Below are 10,100 nucleotides of genomic sequence, written 5' to 3'. Positions count from 1 at the left end.
GAACAGGTTTCCTCCACACAGAGACACAGAAGATAAATAAACAGGTGAGCAATGACTGCTATGCACGGTGCTGGGAACCTGGGGGCCAGCTTCGAGCTTGCCTTTCTATTGGCTATTCAGAGGCAAAGAACATGAAAAGTCAATTGTGCTCAAAATCTGTAACAATTTTATTTAGGTAATAAACTTGATTGCTTATAGGAAAGATTTGGTGATTCTGCAGGTTAAATATCTTTGTCCCAAGGATTCAACCAATACCTTTCCTGCCTGTACTGCTCTTAGGGCTTCATTAAAGCTGGGGACATCCCCGGCATATAACTCAGGATAGAGAGCCATGTGTGTAAAGATCTTTCCCATGAGATGAAAGATTTTGCAGAAATAAAGAAAGAAAATCTAGGTGGTTTAGTTAGGGGTGTGAATTATATCTTATATTTTAAAATGTTATCCTGTATTGCTTGCACTTAGTGAGGTTTCTCAGCACACCTCGACGAACTTGTTTGGATGAGTGGATTTGTAATAATTTTGTGAAAGGTGTTGCTCCTGTCTTGCTCCCAAGAGGTACAAACATGGCAGCATCAAGTCTTTTAAATTAATGGAAGCATAATCTGGCATTTCCAAACTTGATATTGGAACCCACTGAGGGGTGCGAGAGGTGCAAGTAGTGCTGGGGAAGTGGAAAAATGAAAGCAATGCTTGCAATTGGAAAGATACCACCTGTATTCACATCTATGCTAAGGAGGAAGCAGATGCATAGCAAAATATTGAGGCAAGTGGTGCCAGAGCCAAAAAGGGTTGCAGAAAGACCAAAGGATGATCTCACTTCTACTCTGCATCAATGGGGGGATTTTCAGGAACACAGAGGGAGTAACACAGCATAAAACTGTCAGTTTGTGAGTTTGGGTGAAATCCAGTTGCTCCTGGTTCTGTTTGAATTCCAAATAGTGGAAAACAGGGAGCAAAGGAGCTGTTGCCTCTCGAAGAGGCCAAATCTCACCTTGAGAGACACGAGGTCTCACAGCTTCTCTAGAGTCTGGAAAGAGTTATGGCACTTTGCCGTCATGTAAGACAGATTTTTCTGCTGAATTCACCCTCAGTAAGGAGCTGGGGGCTTGGCTGAGCTGGGGGACGCTGCCCCTCACACAGACGACCTACTGCTGACTTGTGGCACTAAGATTTCATTTAGGTCAGAACATGCAAGCAGCCGTGCTACCACGGTGCTCAAATACTAACATGGGAAAGATAAAGCAGTCAGAAATGCTGCCAATTACTGCTAAATCTTTGATCTACTGACCTTAGAGTACAGGGGCTAAAAATTTAGTACAAAATTGACTTCAGGTCAAAATTGTGTGTCCATATGTTGCTTGCTTTTGAAAGCCGTTAGAAGGCATCCTCTTCAGCTTCCTTTATCTGTGGTTCTGTCCTCCACTTCATTACCTCTTTCCTTTTCTTAATATGACACAGCATGCAGCAGTGATTTTGATATACAGTAGTAAAGGTGCTGTGATTTTAAATCACAGCCTAAAATGTCTGTAACACTGGCCCAGGTGTGACTTCTTTCTGTGGGTCAAAATTGGATAGGCTTAAAGCCCTGATTGTTATAAATTCATCACACCAACCTGTAACATGGGGCAAGAATTTCTCTTCTGGTGAGGGATATTTTCACTTCCACTTTGCAAGTCACAGACTTCAGAAAATTAGATTTTCCCCCCTGTAAGACATGCTTAAATTTTGGCTTCAAGAAAATATGTATATGCTCATCGGTGAAATATTCTCATTAGTAAATAATAGGGAAAACGTTGTTGTAAGGTGTGTCACACAGCCACATGTTCACAGCCAGGTTTTGGTGACTCCCAATTCCACACAGTCTCCATAAGCACTTGTTTTTATGGCATTCAGATAACCAGAAGATTCCATCAAGGCACATCATATCCGATGCACCATATCCCTTCCGCACAGCCAAATCTCTAGCAACAAAATGCACATTCAGAAAATGATGTTCTTTAACATACTAGAACAGGGGCAAAAACCATGACAAAACTCATAAGGGTTTTAATAGATCTGTTCCTTTTCCCAGCTGGCTTACTATGGTCTGCTTTGAAGTCTGTAAGGAAATGAATGTTTTAAAGTTTCTAGGTGCAAAGCTGTGTACTGATGTGTGCAGGTGTTGAGATTGCCTCCAGTAGGTTCTTAGCAACGCAGCTGAGAACTAAATGTTGCTGAAGCCAATAAGATGCAGCAGAATGGCAAGATCAGCTCCAACTTTAGACTAGGCACACACTGGTACCCATAGCCACTGGAGCACATGCTGTCCCTCCAGGCTTGATGAATGCACAGTCCTTTTCTCACACAATTTCAGTTTCATACTGTGTAACAGTACTCTCATACCAGAATCATGATACTCCTTCTCCTGTCTCCCCAGACTTTAAAAAAGTAATCAGCTCTGTGGCAGATCAGCATTACATTCCTGGAAATATAGTGCACTGTGATTTAAACCCAGGACTCAGAAGAAAGCTTCAGTGTGGCTCCAATGCACAGTGAGTACGGAGAAAGCAAGGTCATTCTTTTCCAGTGTGAACTTTGTAGAGGAGTTCACATTCTAGCCCTTTCTATTATTTACTAAATTATTTTCAATAGAAATCACCTACAATTAGCTCTGCGCGACCTAATTACCGATTGGCATTTAGAGACTGCTTGGGAAAAGTCACAGCTCCTTTATTTTGGGGCAGACTAGGGTCTAAGAGGGGGAACTGGCGCAACCAGAGTTTCTGTCTGCTCTCCTGCTGAGCTCCTGTGCTGAGAGCAGCTACCAACAGGGCCAAGGTCATAACGTTGAGATTGATGAAGAACAATGATGTGATCGTGATATGCACAAGTTTCCTTCACTGAACTTATACAGATAAAAATCAGTCACAGGCCCAATAGAAGGATGCTGTAACGTGACCTTTTGCAGAGGACTAGTCTTTTGCACACTAGTTTCATGTAACAGTGAAGATCCACCATGGTGATGGCTTTGGCAAAATGTCTGTGGTAGCTTTCCTGACCTGCAGACTGTATTGTAGCATCCTAAAAAATCTACTGACTTGTAACAGAGGACAAATGAATTTGTTTCATGGTTTTACAACATTCTATTTCCAGACTAAGCTCAGAAGCAGGTCCTAATAAGACTAAGCTACATGATACAAAATTAATGACCTTAGTCCACAGAGCACCATGGTTTCCTCTCCCCGATTTCAAGAACTGTTTGCTGATGGATGACAAAACTCAGTGTTCACCCTCAACACGCTACATAACCTGTTCTACCAGCTCTGCCTTTCCCTAAGAGCCACCACCCTCTCCTTGTCCATACTACAACCCCAGGGAGGACTAGCCAAGCCCTGGCTTGATGACACCCCAGAACTTGATTGCACCTGACAGCAGGTAATGCAGTGCAACCAAATGAAAGCATTAAAGTTAAATAAAAGCCAAGAGAACAGCAGCTGCATGTCACATTGTCTTCTCTGTCATACGAGAACTTGGATTGAACTAAGTTTGTGGGACAACAGAAACTATTTCTATGAGAGGTATTAATGAATTTTTGGAAGTTGCTAGGAAAATCAGAATTCTTACTCTACTGGTACCTACAAAGCAAGTTCTGTGTTTAACATTTACTGTTCTGTTCAGATAAGCAGCTGACTCTATCACATGGTTATTTATGCAGCTCATTTGGCTGCCTTTCACTTCGCAGCGGAACAGGATGACTGGTCTGTGTAGTGGCGATCACCATGAAGTGCACTGAGCTTGTGATGCTGCCAGGCCAGACAGGGCTTGTAGACCTCCTGCTCTCATCAGCCCTGGCATATTTTTTATGTCATAGTGCTTGTCTGGCTGACTGAGTCACCTGATGACTTTTTCAGAGGGTTCGAGGCTATATGTGTCACACAAGTCCAGACGCTCTACTGAGGTGACAGTTTTCCTTCCTTGTCTCCTACATAACAAAAAAAACCCCTTTGAGCTATAATTTATTCACAAACCCTTTTTTATGCCTGATTTTTGGAAACTTTAACAAATACTCAGTTCAGTAATGTGAATCATCCCTAGAAGTGCCAGATCATTTAGCAGTACAGCCATAGCCAAAGTTGTTTCTAGGGCAGCTTATGCCTTTACGCTGCTAAAGTCTCTGTTCTTACTCAAGGTATCAGGAGCCTTTCCTCACAGAAAAGCAGGATGTCAGACTGGCCTTTTATCTCAAAGTTCACCTGAGGCCATGGATCACAAGCTCATCTTGTTTTTTTTTCATGGTTGCCCACAACTCAAGTACAGGACTTTATTGAACTTGTTGCCTGTCAGGCCCAGAGCATGTCCCCTCTCCTGGGAATCTGACTGCCAGAGCTCAGGGCTGACACTGATAGCACAGCTCCATGGCTTTAGGAAGCCTCAGCAGAGACCTGCCCCTCCTTTGCTTGGAACCTACTTTTAAGGTCAGGCTCTCACCTTTGGTATCTGCCTGGCCATGTACTCCACTGATCCAGTCCCAGACCCTGACCTGGGCTCGACCTCACTATGGACCTGCCTGGTGATCACTGGACCATAGCTTGACCCTGGTTACTGTGCCCCAGAACGGTTCCTGATCCAGCCTTATTGACTGCAGCATCACTATAGACTTGTCTGGCCATCACTGGAGTGCCTGGCTAAGCCCAGCTGCCGTCATCTGCTCTGCCTGCCTTGCTCAGGTCCAGTAGGTCAGATCTCTTCAAGGTACAGCCGCTGCCCTGACTGCTCTGCCGTCATCCTCACCTCCCAGCTTCCCTTCCCTTGCACAGCAGCCCACACTTGCCGCTCCCTGGCTGTGCCTTTCAGATTGAACCGGTTTTCTTAGCTTAAGGTAAGAAAATCTCAAGCTGCAAACCTACATGTACCACACATAGAGAAGAAGGATATGGTGTTTTTGCTTGTTGGGTTTTTTTTTTTAAGTGTCACACTGAAGTGTTAGTGCTTTCAAAGTCCTTTCCATGCTGAAAGCATTGTGCAAGCATCCTATAGCTCAGGGGAATTACACCAACTGTACTAGAATGAGCCATGCAGAGTCACAGATCTCACAGGGAATCTCTTGGTCTCGCAGCACTGATCGCAGTCTCCAGTGTGTGTGTGTGTACTTTGAGGAGGAGTGACTGACCCAAAGGAAGAGCAAGAGCAGGTACTGAAAACCCACTCTATAACTAGGGATGCCTTTCTCTGAAACCTTTGTAAGATGCTTCAATTGTAGAAGTAAAGCAAAACCAGAATATTCACCAGCATCAGGGTATGCCCAGGAGTCTTCCTTGGGGATCATGCTAAGTAATAAGCCTCTCGTATTAGAGGAATATCACTAAAAGTCAAATTGTATCTATAAGCCTAATGTGGTGATGTGTTTTATAATAAAACCATCTGCCACTACGGAATTAAGTATCTGCTATAAATGAAGACATATCCAGCAAGCCTGCATCGAAGTTACATCAGTAAGATTTTTGCCAGTAAAATTATACAAAATCTAAAACCATGAATAAATTAATACTATCCAGTAGCAATCAGTATAGTGGTGTCATTTCTTGGAGGTTTTTATTATTATTTTATTTCCCTGGTAATATTCTCCCTTATTCCCTCTGTTTATTTAAGAGGTAGATCGGACTCCTTGTCTCTCCTTTCTTTCCTAGTGCTCACTTTTCTGCCTTAGATTTTTTCCACGCATTCTTCTTTTCTTCCTTTGAGGCCTAATCCAAAGCAGACTTGTATTTACAGGGCAGCAATGGGAAGTTACAGTAACTTTGTGTGGTTGGTAAGTGAGCCCGCAGTAATTGTAGCCCCAGGACACAAGGTCATGAGTGGCACCAGCTCAACAGGGTAACACAGATGCCTCTGGAGCTGTGTTGAAGTGCTCACACTCCACAAAACGATCTGGAGGACAATAAAGATGCTCTGGCCTGCTGTTCCCCTAGATATAAGCTTTAGCTACCCCTGTTGCAGCGACAGTGGAGTTTTATGCCACACTAATCTGCTCTTAAGATACAGTTTAAGGCACAGGGAGAGCTCAAGATGGTGGTGGTGTAGTGGCTGGGCAGTGGAAGGTAAGGTTAGCAAGCAGGAGGAAAGAACTAAAGTCTCCACAGCTTGACATTGAGAAGCTTTCTCTACCTGAAGAAACTTTGGTGTCACATAATGATGAAAAACCAGAAAGAACACCCTATTTGGGGGTAAAAGACCTTCCTCACAATGATACCAGTCCAGACTTACCAGTACAGAGTATATTATGGGGCAGTATCCTGCCCCTGTTTTCTATGAAATTATGCTACATAAATGTGAGATCTGTGTAACAGTAAAAGTCTGGCCTGGAAAAAATTAAGTAAGAGTTGATGGCAATAATGAGTATGTGATAAATATCTAGTGACTATCTCGCTGGGAGCATTTTTTGCAGAGAGTTCTATGATGGGGCTTGTTTTATGATCCCAAAGGGCTTCATACAACATACTGTGCTGAAAGACTGCAGAATGGGTTGGGAAGTATTTCTCAGTACTTAATACCTGGGGATTCTCAAAAACAATTTTCTCTTAGGATCACATTTCCTTTGATCGTTGGGATTATCAATTATAGATAGCCTTGAACAGAACAAGGCACTGTTACTGTATTCCTCAAACAGTGTCTCATTTAAAAGGAACAAAATATCTTAATTAGAGGTTCAGCTGTAGTGTCTTTTCAAGACACTTTGGTATTGATTTGACTGTGGTAGCCTACTGTAACAAATATTATTCCATTAATAATCAAGGGAGCTTGTAGGCATAACAGTGTAGGAAGGAAAGGCTAAAATGTTTGTCATTTAGCTTGCCAGGGCAGTTGGAGTATCACTATCCAATACAGCATTTAGACTATGGATTATAGCGTATAGTTCAAAAGTGGTTGCACTTATGTTAAGGCCCCTCCTTTATGCCATTTTTCCTATTTGGATCCAGCCCATGCTTCATCAAGTGATCTCAGGCAGATGCACTTAAAGCTTAATTTTCTCTCTGGATAATGGAATCATATTGTTTCTGCTAGTAATTCTTTAGGCTAATTTTGCCTCTGTTCTGTTTTTGCCTTACCTGTGCTTTAATCATGATGACTGAACATACAAAATTAGCCACAAAATTAACTAGATGAGCATCAGTTTGTGTATGTGCATGCTCCATTTACTCTTAGCATCATATGTTCATTATTAGATGTGTTGACTCATTCTTGTCATCAACAAATTAAATTCTGATGTCACAAGAAGTTTTTACTAACATTTTCTTCACCCTGCAATCTTAAATATACGTGCTAGAGATATATGCAGGAATTACTGTATGTTTTATGTATTGCATTCATGGATCACACCTCAGAAAGCAGAAAGTTCAGCAATGTGAGTCAGATTGCTGTTGGGGTGGATACGCAGAGCCAGGTGCAGGTCTATCAGCAGATTATAATTTAGCACTTCCAGCCCCTTGGCTCCTTAGGGAGCTAATGAGGGTGGAGTGGGGATGGGGTAAGGTTTCTTATTGCTCTGGAGCATTTGGGTATCTGCTGCCAGGCTAGCCCTGCAGTGTGGGAGATGTTGGTGAAAAGCGGGTCTGTGTGTGAAGGTGGGTTCAGTGTCTGGCGCCCAGCCCTGCACTCCCTGGGGTCTCTGAGAAGGGCCTGGGGCTCTGCAGCAAAGGGATTGAGCTTCAGGCTGTCTTCCCTCCCTAATTCACTTAGGGAGAAGAAAGCAAGCTGCGGTAATGGAGCAGGAGAGGGACAACTGTGCTCCTTCTGGAGAACTAGTGCTTGCCTGATCTGCAGGGACCTACAGAGCAACGTAGTCTGCTGTGCTGGTGAGCTCCCTTCTGCTTTGCAATGGACGTGCTTCCATTATGCTTTTCAGGTAAGATGGGGATTGTATGCGTGCAAACATAATATAAAGTACTTTTAAAAAGTAATTTTTGCATTATCTAGGTATTCTTGTAACTACCAAGAATTTGGATTAGTATCAAAACTGTATATATGCAGGGATTTCATTTCTGAGAATAAAACACCCCCCCGTGCCATGTTTCCTGATGATCAGAATTCTTACTCAAATCAGTAGTAATTTTAACAAAATGTTGAATCACAAAGCTTAACTTCTCTGCCCCTACTATCCCAACACAGTTAAGTTGCTCAGAAATTTAATTCAACCAGAGGAACACTTAACAGTTACTAAATTTACCATGCTTGTGCTGGGTTTTTTGCCAATTATCGCAGTACTTGGCATTTGTTAGATTGCTAGGGAGAGATGCTTTCTTTCTAGACTACTCTCTTCTAAGTTGTGAACCAACAAAATGAAATTCTATGTTGTTATTAGCAAAGGGATGTAACGCTCCAGCTAACCTGTTGCAATATTCTTCCTCCTCTGCCACCTTCCCTTTGTGGCTGCCCCGAAAAGGGATCCCAGTTTGAGTGACATGCTTAGGAGAAAGTGTAGCTGGAGAGTTCCTGAAGTCAGCATTTCACAGTAATCCAGCATGCCCCGCTCCCTGGGAGGTGGGCTGAAGTGTCTCGTAAAGGACCTCAACTCGTGGCAGTAAGAGAGACTGTTATTTAGGAACACCTGAATTTCAGGTACAGAATCCATAACTGCCAACTGACTTCTTTGAGATGGCTTTTGCCAGCTTTGGTTGAAGTTTTTATAAAGCAGTCTTTATTAAAAACTCACTAGGAATATGGTTTTGAAAAAGCGAAATCTTGTTTTCACTAGTCTGCAATTCTTCACAGTTCTTTAACAATTTTCATAACACTTTTTCTTCTCTGCATTGTCATGGCTGTTTGCTGCAGTGATTGAGTTTTCATAACTGTCAGAACAATGCCAAGACAATGTAAAGACAGTGTCAAGGCAAATATAGAAGGGTGACAGTGTGAATTTTAAAAGAGCTGTCAGTACTCAGAGTGCTCCATAGAGAAAATAATTCAAAGATAAAACCATTGTCACCATGCGCTGAGTGAGAGAGAGAATAAAGTGGAGATATTTAAGTTACTATGCATGTGTCTGGATGACAACTTGGAGTTAAAGCAGGACTTAAGATAGCAATTTGCAAGGATGCCTTTCCTCCCTATCTCTTATCCCATATTATCTTCTAGACCATGTTCCAGTCCCTAATACCCTATCAATAGGGTGCCATTCTGATTTAAGCTTCTGGCATGTTAATTTTTGTTACAAATTAATTTGTAACACAAATTAAGCACAATTTGTAACAGAAATGTAAGCACAATTTTGAGAAAGTCAAAGAACAGAATTTTTTTTTTTTCTTCCTCTTTCTAAACAGTATACCTCAGCATGGAAAGATATTCCATTGCCCACCTACAGGAAGGTGGAAAGGTTCCCCACTTTGATATAATTCCAAGATACTTTCTTGAGTGTCATGAGCCACGGCCTCTGCTTGTGGCACACTGTGATTGTGGCAACAGTCTCGAGCGTGATCTAATCGCGTTCAGAGTTCAGCACTGCAAGGTGCTGAGTACCCTGCTCCCAAGTCAGTGCAGAATTAAGACGCATACTTAATGCAGCCTTGCAGCATATTTTTTCTGAAATATTCTTGGAAAGGAGACACACTCTTACAAGAGCAATTATGGGACAGATGTACAGCTCATATGGGGCTAAATTTTGGCACCAAAGCTCTGTATGGCAGCACTTCTGCTCTACTCAAGGCTCGTGCAGAGTGAGGTGCTACTCACCTTCAGAGCAGTTTTCAGGATTTAAAATTAAGCACTGGTTTTGCAGCGAGCCTGTGAATTTGCTCTTTGTGCATGTGTGTGCTGTGCTTTCCTCCTCAGCCTTAGAGGTGGGGAGAACGAAGGGTTTTCTTGCTATTTCTGTCCTGTTTCTAAACATCAGGATAATTGGATATTAGAGGGTTTAGATGGACATTAGTCAATATCATTGTGATTCTGGAAGAATAAGAACTCCACTGTTAGTGACTTCTAAATGACTTTATAAATCTCATCAAAGACATTTAAGAAAAATTAACTCCTAAATAGTTTCCAGGAAATAATGTACTATAAACTCCTCAAGTGCTTCAGTGGTAGTATTTTCAGATATAAGAATTAGGTGTTAACTATTTGAAACTGAA

Source organism: Cariama cristata, unplaced genomic scaffold (assembly GCF_000690535.1).
Source record: "Cariama cristata isolate BGI_N322 unplaced genomic scaffold, ASM69053v1 scaffold9434, whole genome shotgun sequence".
Lineage (NCBI taxonomy): Eukaryota > Metazoa > Chordata > Aves > Cariamiformes > Cariamidae > Cariama > Cariama cristata.
The sequence above is the reverse complement of the archived record's forward strand: the minus strand, read 5'-3'. Positions refer to the sequence as shown.